General features: G+C 36.8%; 1 pseudogene; it reads right to left on the bottom strand.

Annotated features, from left to right (window-relative positions):
* Positions 1-229: 229 nt before the first annotated feature.
* The window catches only part of LOC114424754, a 54595-nt pseudogene continuing 41909 nt past the window's right edge, over positions 230-12915 (bottom strand).

The raw sequence follows: 12915 nt of genomic DNA on the forward strand, positions 1-12915 counted from the left end.
CTATATTGTCTTTTTTGGTGAAGAAAGTCCACAATATATAGTTATTGTTGTGTTTGACCAAATATTATTTCTCCTTTAAAATGTACTAAAGAATAATTAATTTTTTTGTTATAAAAAATGAATTTATTTTTAAATATTAAACTCTAAGGAGAAAATATAGATTCTATTTCTGCCACATAATCATCATCATTTTAACCACATGAATTTCGCTGAGGATAACGCTCAGAAAGCAGAAATATTAAGAACACTAGTCATTTATATAAACGAAGATACAAATTAATCTAGATATTCTCTACTTTCGTTTCGTTGGACTACGATAGACTATTTAATATCTCTCGATCTCTCACATATCTATATGAAGATGAAAATGATTTTTCTCCTCCACACTTGAACCTGATTCTTCAATTTTATATAACTTTAACTTCTTGCAAAGGAGTGGCGTTGGGATTCTGCATGATAAGTATTGTTCGCTTAGGAGAAGACCATGATGACATGAATGATACAATGATTGGCTTTAGCTTCTCAGTAGTTTTGATGTTAATCAAAAAGAGAACACGATACACAATAATCATCCCTAGCACGATTCCAAGATCAACCCATTTTGAGTAACTCGTGTTCACTTGCCACACATCTCTTAGAATCTCTTCACCACTAATGTAGCCACCGCCAACATTATTCGTAGCAAATCTTAGTCCTTCAAACTCGTTTTTGAACATTCCTTGATAGACATATCTATGGAATGCAATATAGAACATAGGGTATTTCCAAAATGGCTTAGGAAGATCATTTGGTAACCTAAAGAACCCAGCACCTAAAATCATGATTCCTTGAATTCCAGCACCGGTTATGATACCCGTTAGAAAGTTGGGGACAATGCTTGCAACTATCATCATAAGGCCCTCTACTAACATCAGACAAGCAAAGAGAACACAAATGAAGTATACAAAGTGCTCAAAGTCTTTCTGAAGACCAGGTAGGAAATATGCTATAACCCCAGGAATGATTGAAACCAACAACAAGTATGGGATTGATGAAAAGGTGTTCCCAATGACAAATGCTGTGACACTATAATGTCCATTTAGTCTTTCTCGTTCAAACACCTGGACTAATGGCAAAATGAATAAAACAATAAGTAATCCAGTAACTACCTATATTTATAAAATTGAGAAGGATTAAATGTAATTTAATTTTGCTCTTTCATTTGGATTTTTTGTTTCATGGAATATTAAAATGAAAAAGTTTCACTTTCATCTCTTAGAATATTTCCATTAAATCAAATTAGTTTTTTTTTATGATTTACACAGTAATTCGATCAACTTGATAATATACAACAAATAATTTGTCACGTTTAGTCAAATTACCTCAAGTAGTGCAAAAAAACTTACTAAAGAATTATTTTGGACTAAAAAAATTATTTTAAGAGACTAAAATAAAAATTAAATTTAGAAGAGATACTAAAACCAATAATTGAGATGAGGAAACAAAATTATATCTTATCCATTTGAGAAATAACAAATTAAATGTTTGAATTACCTTCATATCCTCCACAAAGGAAGGGAATCCACCAATGGTCATGAAAGTCATGAATGAAGACACAAACATAAGAAATGAACCTCTTTCCTGACAAAATGAAAAGTGACTTTTGTGTTAGAAGATATTAATTAGCTAAACTAAAAGCTAAATAATGCATAGTGAGTTACTATAATTAGTCATATATCATGTGTTACTTTTCCACTACTATTACCTGAATTGAGCGATAACTTGAACCCAGATCACAGAAAATAGTGGCTAAACTTATAGCCAATGCAATATAAATGGCAAGGCGAAACCAGTAATAGCCTAGATCACGATACATGTTAACGCAAGATCTTTTGGTTAGAGCAAAGCACTGATTAAGGAAGCCAGCATGCCTTCTCTTGTTTGTTGAACTGGTGCTCTACAAACCCATGCAAGTTAAATGTTAATAAATTCATAATTAACTTTGAATCAAATTTAGGTACATGGTATGAGATCTACTTAGCCGTAATTAAAGGATACCTTTTCAGTTAGTACTGCCACTTGTTTCTGAACTTCTTGGTTCATTTCAGATGACTTATATGAATTTACAAGGATGCGAATTGCTTCTTCGGTGGGTATTGTTTCTGTTCCTTGTAAATTCAACTCAGTGTCCTGATAAAAAAAAAAAAGGTATTTGAATCAGATTTCTATGAGTTAATTCGTTGACTACAATTATGTTGCGGTGCAGAAAAATTGAAATACAAAAAAGCACCAATTTCATGGAAGCATGTTCAACTTAGTTAATTACCTGATCAAAATCCTTGTTTATGGTTTTCAGTAAATGATCAGATGGATTCATGAGAGGAGGACAAGGAAAATCATTTGAAGCAAAAAACTACATTGAAACAAAAGCAGAATTAGTAAGAGCCAAGAGAACATTAAAATTAGAAACGAACAAAAAAGTAGCACATAAAAAAAGGACTAGTTCCTAACCTCTTTTGCAGCGGAAGCAGGTCCAAAGTAAACAGTTCTACCTGAAGACAGAAGACAAAGGTTGTCGAAAAGTTGAAAAACTTCACTACTAGGTTGATGGATTGAGGCAATAACAGTTCTGTGAACATCATCTTTTTTATCAAGGGTAGCAATTCTTTTCATGACATAATAGGAAGCTGCACTATCAAGTCCACTAGTTGGTTCATCAAGGAAGAGAAGTCCTGGTCGTGTTAGAATCTCAATGCAAATGCTCACTCTCCTCTTCTGGCCCCCACTGATTCCTTTAACACCCCACCCTCCAATTCTTGTGTTAATGGCATCTTGAAGACCCATTTCTCTGATTGTGAAATCTGCTCTCTCTTTCTTCTCTTCTTTGGACATGGTATCTGGTAATTGGAGTTGGGCTGAATAGTGCACTGCTTCTCCAACAGTTAAGGTTGTCAGTAATGTATCATCTTGTGTGACATATGCCTGTGGTCACATCATGGATTCAAAGAATGGTGTTAATTGATCATGTGGATACTTAAACTAATTAATTAACATTCTTATTTGTTTTTGTTGAAGAATTTTAGATTTTGTGTACGTACTGAGGTTCCATATGCCAGTGCTTGTTTCCTCCCGTTGATCAGAATCTCCCCCGTTTGCCTTGTGTTGGAACCTAGTCTCCCTAGAATAGTTGAAAGAGTATAATAGTTGAAACCTTGTAGGTAAGATTCAGTTCTTAGTTGGGAGCATTATTGAAGAGAACTGATTTGCCAGATATGGTAAAACAACAGTTCTTATTTCTGAACATTAAAAAATATTACTTTTCTAGTACAAAATATAAATATGTGAAGTAATAAATTTAATTAATAAAGTAAAAAGTTGTTAAAATTGTTAAATATATATGATGTCTACCGAAAGTGAGTTAAGAAGGAACTATTATATTAGAGACATATTCTAATTAGAAAGAAGTGAGGGTATTGTTATATATATGAGTGTTTCTCCCTCGCGGATTTTGGCTTGGTTCCTTCAGTTCACATATGATTCCTTTGTAATAATGAATCTGTTTGGCCGAAAATGGAAATTTGTAGGAAAAAACGGTAAATGGAAATTTGTAGCAAAACGCGTCCGTCATCGTAGTATGATGCATGTATGAGGGAAATATTTCTTCAGCAAAAGAGGGATGGAAAGATAAGATAGAGTAGATAAGATAATTAGTATGGAGAGAGAAAATAATGTCGTAAAATATACGGAGCTAGTAGTATCATTCAAATGTTACTGTATGAGTTATGGAGGCGATTTTGACTTTTGGTTTTCTGATTTGACACTCTACCTCCCCTAAAAAACTTCAATATTCACTCAAATCATTTAAGTGTAAGGTCAAAAGAGATAATTACATCTTTAAATTAGAGTTTGTAAAGTTAAATTTTGAAATTCAAAGAGAGAATGATGTAATTTAAGTAATTTGCTTTTTTAGGAGAACTTAAGTAATTTGTTCCTCTAAAAAAAGTAATTTGTTAAGGAACGAGAGCTAGTTTATTCAATTTAATTTCATTTAAAAAATTGTTTGAGTATTAATTTATGTTTAAAAGCATTTGCGTGAAAAATAATTTGAACATGATGCATAATATTCGCAGCTGAAGACTAGTTAGACGAAGCAACAAGTAGAATGTCTTTTCCAATTTTTTTTACTATACAAATCTATATTTTCCTTTCTATGTAGAAGAAACAAAGAATAAATGCTACAATAACAAATTCTTTTTGGTACACTCTTTACATGAAATCGATTAAATTGAGAATATGACTCAGAGTGGACTCACATTTAATAGGTATAACATGAATTTTTTCCAATAATCAAGAGTATATACTAACTAATTAACAGAAAAAAATAATTGGCAACCCTATGCACATAATATCTTCCTTGATTATTATATTAAGAAAATATCATTTTTTCATGTGTGTTACCCTTATTAAATACTTTAATTACCAAAAAGTCAAAACATTAAGACTTGTGTATCTTTTATGTAATAAATATATTTAAATATATTTTTTTTCTATTTTTTTTCTTAATTATTACTCACAGACATATTACAAACCCCAAAAAAGTTAAGCCCTTGTGTTTAAAAATATAATATTTATTCTAAACTTTAAGCAACAAGGTTGCTTGTGGCATGGTTGTTAAACTCGCGATTTAAATTGTAAAACCATATGATTTTACGATTCTACTAAGGTTCGACGAGTTAAATTGAAAGTAGAATAGAAAATGGAGTAAACTCATCCGATTTAGCACAGTCTCGGACGAGTTGGTTAGAATCGCGAGTCTGCTCCAAATCTGCAGGTTTACAAAAATCTAAAACGGCGTCGTACGAAAACCCCCCAAAAATGACTCTCGCAACTCTGTCTACTCACTCACTCTGTCTTGTTCAAGTTTGGTTTGGGTGGTGAGCTACTCGCATCGTGGTGATCCTTGTCATCGCTGTCGTGTGGTCGTGTTTCCATGCTGGACTACTGGTCCTCGTCATCGCAAAAGATTGAAACTTGACAGCCCTCACTTGTTGAAAGCCCTTATTTCATGACCTAGCTCCAAGCTTTGCTCCACGACGCTAAGGTATTTTCTTTCTCAAAGTTTCTCTATTAATTGAAACCATGCTTATTAAGGGAGTAATTGAATAGCATGTTGCAAACAACCCTATATATCACTAGAACCTGGTGAATGAAGTGAATTTTATGCATGTTAGAGTCTTCTTAATTATTTTTTTTGAAAAACAATTAATATTCCTTTCCAAATTCTTGAATGATTCTTCCATTGTTGCATAATTTTAGCATAATTGTTTCTTATGTACACTCTTTTCTTTGTTGAGAAGCATAATCCTATATGTCATAATTGTCTTTCTGACCAACCTTTAAACACTATATAACGTGCCGTCGATTCTCGATTCTTCAATATTCTGCGTTGTCTTCTCTCTACTACCACTTCACGAGGGCCATCAATGATCCTCTTCCTATTACCCTTCCCATTTGTTATTATGTGCCAACATGTTTGTGTTTCAAGCCCATTACAAGACACACTAGATCCTGTCCCTATTACATGCCTAAACGGCTGAACCTATAACTTGCACTCAATGTTCCATTACTTGCAATGTTACCAATCTGATTCTGATATAATAATGAAGACTTGAATAGTGATGATGATTCATGTACCACCACAGCTTTTACTAGGAAATCCTCGAAAGTCATTTCCCCATGTGTTTGCTGCCTTTTGAGTAGTGGCTCATTCATGGCAAGGCTATTGTTAGCTTCATTGTAGTGTGGTTGGCTTTTGTGGATCTAAAACCAAATTTCATCCACAGTTTTATTGCAAATTGGGGGAGGGACAGATAATGGCTGGGAAATGTTGGTGGGTTCTGATGCTACTACACTTTTACCCTTTGCAGCTTCATCAAGGGTGGGTAGTGGTGGGTTAACTTGGTTGTTATCATCAGAGTTCCAAATGCTAGAAAGGAATTCATCCATGTTCATAGATCCTAAGCTCTTTACATTCTTGCAATAGAACTCATCAAGGGTGAGTGAAAGTATTGAGTTTTGTTTGCTTAGTTGAGAAACAAATCTACATTAAATCAAGTGCATCAAATCAATAACTTGATTCTAATTTTCAACAAATCTGCATGAATTTTTAACCAACCCACCTTTCCCCAAAAGAACATTAAAGAAAGAATAAGAGAAAATAAAAGTATGATACAAATTTGAAAAGAGAATCTGAATTGAAAGAGGAAAATAAAACTAAAAGCAAGGGTACCTGTTTACGCTGAAATTTGGTAAACAATCGCTAGTCTAAGTTAATTGCTTGCGAGATCAACTAGTGAATCTCAGGAGCATGTCATTTGTGTGTTTGCTTTAGATGTAAAGCCGTTAATGTTCATCATTGCAATAAACATTTACTGGTTTGAGACTTACAGGAAGTAAAATTGTTTGACAGGATCGAAATGCTGGAAGTAACTCGACAAAAGAAAAGTAAAATGCAGAAATTAAAGGATCCGCGAGTTCATTCGATCGAATGAACCATTTAAAAAGACAGGAATTATAAAATGAAGCGTAAATTGCATTGCATTTGAAATGTAAAGTTTACAGAAACTTAAAATGGTTCACAAACATACATTCTCCTTGCGTACTCGTTTCTCTCTGCGCTGGGTACTTTGAGTATATAAGGATTTGTAAAAATGATTTGCGACCTCGAAATCTGACTAAAAAACTGCTATATATAGACATTCGAAAATAAACTACCCTAACGGTCGAACACTATCCTAATGCCAAGTGTCCTGCTACGTATACCTTGCATGCATATAACTGCTCCTTAGAACGGTTATCCACATTGCTCGAAGTCGAACTGATTTTGTGAAGTTTTGTCAAAAATTACGCTAAGTCCAGAAATCTTGCCGCATTGCCTTCGACTCGACCATACGCCCGCTCGACTCGCCCAATGGTTCGAAGCCTACCTTCTTGTCTTTTCGATTCGAACAGTATCTAACAAAATTCGAATTTAGAGCATATTTTTAGCTCATCAAAAATATGGGCTAACAAATTGCCCCCAAAAAATGTCTGCTTCGATTCGAGATCGAAGGAAGATGAGAAGTTGACGTTTTTTCTCTTCTTCTACCAGTTTTCCTGAAACGGCGACATGATGGCACGTTTACTGGTAACCGTCGCCTCGATCTCCCACTTCCCATCATTAATTCCACTTTTCTAGGCAGAGTGGGACACGTGTCACGCTGGGGAGTCGGAAGGGAAATCTGATGTGATTGATTTTTGACCCTTGATTCTTATTATATTGTTTTTCCCTTTTTTAAAATGAAACCCCATAAATAGCGCCAGAAACTCCAGAAAAAACCCCTTCAGCTTCTTCCAAAACCTTTCTTCCTCTTTGCTTCCATTATTTCCGGCGAAACTTTCTTATTTCCAGATACTCGTTATTCCTTTCATCATCAACCCCACCGTATCTCTGAGCTTTGCCATTGTTCTCCGTGAGTCCAAGCTTTTACTCACTGATTCTATCAGTTACCAAACCCTTCACGAGAAAATCATCCCTTTTCAGATTTCTTACAATGTCGCAAGGACAAGCAGTTCCGTTTGCTGGGAAGTGGCACCATTTTACAGTCAGGACTGATGGAGAAAAGGTGGTTCCAGAACCACATGGTGACGCCGAACAAACAGAAACCTGGGAATCAGAGGTGATGATCCCTTTCGCAGTGGAAAGAACAGTTTACGCTTTCGGTGGACCCCTGCCAGACCAAGAATCACTTTCGAGTACAATGAACAAGGTATTTCCCTGCTACCCAACTTGCGAACCTAGGATTTTTGATAGTGAGCCTTACAACTTTAATTGTTTAAGCAAACCCCACAAACTCTTTCGATCCGCCCCGTCAATAGCCCATAGGGATTACCTACCTTGGCTTGATCGAGTCGAACAAGCGTATGAGGATTTCTGGAAGACATATGGCATCTTTGATTTGATACAATTCTCTCGATCTGGTCCTGAATATCGACCAGAAATGCTGATAGCAGCTATGCACTTTTTCGAGTCTTCTACCAACACCTTTCAATTTAAATGCGGTATGATGACCCCCACTCTCTTAGATGTAGCCGCCCTCACAGGCCTTAGGCCTAGCGGAGAAACTTATGACCCCACTAATTCTAGTGACAATATCAAGCTAGTATATAAGGAGAATACCTTTTCCAAATATATAGCTGAACACAAAGGCCCCGTCGAAGAGGAGGTTTCTGATGAAGAGCACGTAGCCTTCTTAACCCTGTGGCTATCCCACTATGTCTTCTGCACGAAATCCCTGCAAGTAGCCAAAAGATTTATTCCAATGGCATTACAAATTCATGAAGGTCAGAACTTTGGATTTGGACGCCTCTTGTTAGCAGTGCTATACGAATCGCTTGGTGAGGCATGCGATGATCTGAAGAAATCGAAGGATGGGTCTTCCTTCTTAGTGTCCGGGCCTATGTGGCTTCTCCAGTTGTGGCTTAATGCCACTTTCGAACAAGAAATGGGATTAATAATCCCACAAGATTATGCTGAAGAAGTTGCGAATCGCTCGATCGAAGGCCAGAGAGCACTTCGATTAACACCCAAGACCTTAGATCAAAACCCACAAAAGCTGTTCCTAAAGTATATGAGGATTTTTCTGAGCTTTGACAAGTTTCTTCCCCAACATGCTCCATTCATTAGTCGAGAGGTTGGCCCGGCCTGGTTCACTGACTATTTTCCTGCTGTCGATCCGGACAATGAAGAAGAAGTGAACGAAATATGGTCATTTTACTTGAATCCACAGATCCTATCTTGTCGTACAGGTGTCCAATCGAACTATTTAGGCCTGGTTGGATACCAGCCTAATTTGGTTTCAAGACAATTTGGCCTCTCGCAAATCCGTCCTAAAAGCTTGTTCGAAGATCCTCGAGACGTTATAAGAGGGGCCAATCTTTCGGAAAAGACTTTCAAGAAGTTTTTGAAGATTTCTCTTGATGAAAACTATGACCTGCATCCTTTTGAGTTCAACCATTCCCACTTCTGCACCATGGGGTTTGTTACTTGGTGGGAGAAATATTATTCGACCCGTTCAGTTGGAGACACTACTATCATGATCTCCAGACTTGAGAGTGGTTTTACACAACCAACGGTCGAGAATATCCGCTCAAACCTTCAAGCTCGAGGTATTAAATTACTTTTGACTTTCTAAATTGATATGTATTTTTGCCTTTTCTAATATTCTTACTTTCAGGCAAAACAATCATGACGAAGAAAAGTGCTGAAACGTCTCGGGCTGATGTGAGACCCAAGAAACCCACTGGGGTGAAGATCCAAGAAGGGAAACAAGAAGAGAAGGTGACTCTTCTGAACTTATCTTCTACTCTTAACGTCTTGCCTCATATTTCTTTATTTTTTCAGAGTCAAAAGAAAGATGATAGCATTGATACTACCACGACTTCAAAACGCTCGAAGCATGCGGTCGTCGAATTAGACGAAGAGAAAGATGCAAGTTTTATTTCTAATGTCAATATTATAGCTTTCTTTCAAGTCTATATTCTGACAATTCTTTACCCTCGTAATGCAGGAAGAAGAGGAAAGACCTCTTATAAGAAAAAGAAAGTTACCTGCGACTTCGACCAAGTCTGCTGAACAAACAGAGGCAGGCAATTCCCAGGCTCAAATGCCTAAGAAGAAGAAGAAAGTGAAGCAGGTCGAGCCTACACCTTCTGTGGCTATTGAGGGTGGTGAGCCAATCAAGAAGAAAAAGAAAAAGACCAAGCCTTCAAAAGAACAAGGTGACAATCAACCTGTTGACGTCCAACCACCTTCGACCGATATTGACGTCACTGAGGTAGAGGCTACTCCTTCTATTGCTGAGATGAGCAACCCTGTCGATCAACCGGACTCACCCCAAGAACAACCTGCCGCCGAGGTATCATCCTCTTAAATGTGTTTTAATCATAGCTTATACGAAACTATTTGTTAACCTTTTTTCATGACAATTCGAATCAGGTACAACAAAATGTTTCTGTAGAAGAAATACCCTCACGTGCTCGAACATCTCCCGCTCCTGAGACGGATGCAGTGAATGTTGAGGAACAGGGTGAAGATCAAGGCATTGGATCCAGTAGTCCTCATGGATCGAGTCAGAAAAGTTCATCCGAAGAAAACTTTTTCGATGAAGAGGTCATAAAAGAGGCTGAAGCTGGAGGTTCGGACATTTACCCGGCGTCTTCAACATCTAAGCTTTCCGCTAGCATAGGGATCGCAGAAGATACATTCATTCAAATGCAAGACGAAGACCCTGCTGCAGCCCTTCGACTCCTGCTGAACACAAGTCAAGCCAATACCTCAAGTGAAAAGATTCCTGGTGCTTCGTCCTCATCTGATGCTGAAATAAACTCTTCAATACGCCAAGATTGCCTGCTCTTGAAGTTATCAATGGAATACGCACGGGAAGACGTACTTAAATCCATTAAAGAGAACCCCTCTGCTGCTTTTGGTCATCTGAACTTTTTGAAGAAATTGCACAACCCCCTTACCTCTGATGAGATTCTAGGCAAAGTTATCCAAATCGAGTCCATTATCGATCAATTTGCAAGTACTGTGCAGAAAAAACGCGAAAATGGCGCCAGACTAGATGCCCAGAAACAGGCACATATCCTTCTGCTCGAGAAAGCCCGAGCTGCTCAACATGAAGTCGAACGTCTCACCAAAGAGGCGAAAGAAGGATCTTCTGAGATCAAAGCCTGTGATGATAACATCTCCTCCTGGGAAGCAACTATTACGGATTTGCTGTCTCAGGTCGATAATCTAAGGCAAAAAATTGTGACAGAGCAGGCCAAACGCAAGGAACTCCAGGAGAAGGCCGCTAATTCGATTCAGAAACTGGTTGCTGAAAAAGGGAGGGAAGGCCTAAAGGCCTTTAGCGCATCTCAAGCTGTAGCAGATGAGGCGAGAGTTATGGAGAGTGCTGACCAGGTCTTAACTAAAGAGATGACCACCTTGAAGAAACTATATGAGGACTTAGTCATGCATTAGTAGAACTTATAATTTCTTTATTTCGAATTCTGTATTTCGATTCTACTTTTGATGTAATACTGACACAGGCCCTTTTGTGGCAATTTACTGTTATCGCCATTTTTATGTTTCCAGTATTTCTCTCATTCTATGCTTATTTTAACTTCGAGCAATGTTGGTTTATATTTTTTCAAATACTTACCATTTATGCTCAAAGTACGTTTCTGAGGAGTTAGCTCCTCTAACTCATAAGCACCATTCGAATAGATCTGAATTATTTTGAACGGTCCTTCCCAATTTGGGGACCATTTGCCCAAGGCTCGATCCTTACTATCCATGGGCAGGATAACCTTCCAAACTAAATCTCCAATATTAAAAGTTTTTGACTTCACTTTCTTATTATAAGCTTTAGCAACTCTTTCTTTTTGTTTAGTCAAAACCTCTAATGCTCTTAATCTCTCCTCATCTAAATCAACCAACTCATCTGACATCATTTTCCAATAATGGTCGATTGGAATGTCCATTTGTTTTTGTACCCTGGCTGATTGCAAATGTATTTCGACCGGAAGTACAGCATCATGCCCATAAGTCAGTCGAAATGGGGTAGTATTAGTGTAAATCATGAAGATTTTGATGATATCAAGAAGAATTTGCTTGAGAAAGAGGGAGATGTAAATCATGCAAGCTTTGATGGTGTCGAGAAGAAATCACATGTTTGTCATCATCAAAAAGGGGGAGAATGTGAATGTATGTATACATGATTTTGATGATGTCAAAGAAGAATCTAACAAGGCTGCTTCAAATGATAAGCATTTGCTTCAAGAATAATTCAAGATTGCTTCAACAAACAAAGCCTTGTTTCAAGATTCACTAAAGACCAAGCCTTGCCTTAAAACAAAGTGCTTTCAAGACATGCAAGGCTCTGGTAATCGATTACCAGGAAGTGTAATCGATTACCAGAAGACAGGGTTGAGAAATAGCTGTTGAAAAAGGTTTTGAATTTGAATTTTCAACATGTAATCGATTACCATATGTCTGTAATCGATTACCAGCAACGAAACTTTGGAAATTCAAATTCAAAAGTCATAACCCTTCAAATTATAACTGTGTAATCGATTACACAAACATTGTAATCGATTACCAGTGGAAAGTTTTCAAAAAAATCTGCCAACAGTCACATCTTTTCATTAGATTTGTGAATGGTCATCAAAGGCCTATAAATAGGTGACTTGGGCACGAATTTTAGACAGAGAGTATTTTTGGTCCAAAATGTCTTATCCTCTCAAAAGACAATGAGAGAGATTCCAAAAGAACTTCATTGTCAAATGCTCTCTCAAAAGAAATCCTTGGCCAAACACTTGCAAAATCTATAAGGATTCCTACATGATCTTTATTGTAATATTCTTCTCTTGAAGAGAGAATTCTTCTTTCATTCTTCTTATTCAATGAGATTGGTTAAGAGACTGTGAGTCTCTTGTTGTAAAGGATTCCTGAACACAAGGGATGGGTTGTCCCTGTGTGGTTCAGACTTTGTAATGGATTTTACAAAGATAGTGGAAATCTCAAGTGGGTTGCTTGAGTACTGGATGTAGGCACAGGAAGTGGCCGAACCAGTATAAAATTGTGTTTGCATTTTCTCTTCCCTTAATCTTCTTTATTTATTATTGCTTTATATTCATATTCAAGTTGCTTCATTTGAATTAATATTCAAGAAGATTGTCATTAAGGGAATTCATAACTTAAGTAAAAAGTAAGATAGATTTTTTAATTAGGGGAAAAGTTTGGAATATCTTAATTCAACCCCCCCCTTCTTAAGATATCTGAGGCCACTTGTCTAACAAGTGGTATCAGAGCAGGATTCTTGTATAAAGTTTAAAAACTTCAAGAATAGA

The sequence above is a fragment of the Glycine soja genome, chromosome 8 (genome assembly GCF_004193775.1).
Source record: "Glycine soja cultivar W05 chromosome 8, ASM419377v2, whole genome shotgun sequence".
Taxonomy (NCBI): Eukaryota; Viridiplantae; Streptophyta; class Magnoliopsida; order Fabales; family Fabaceae; genus Glycine; species Glycine soja.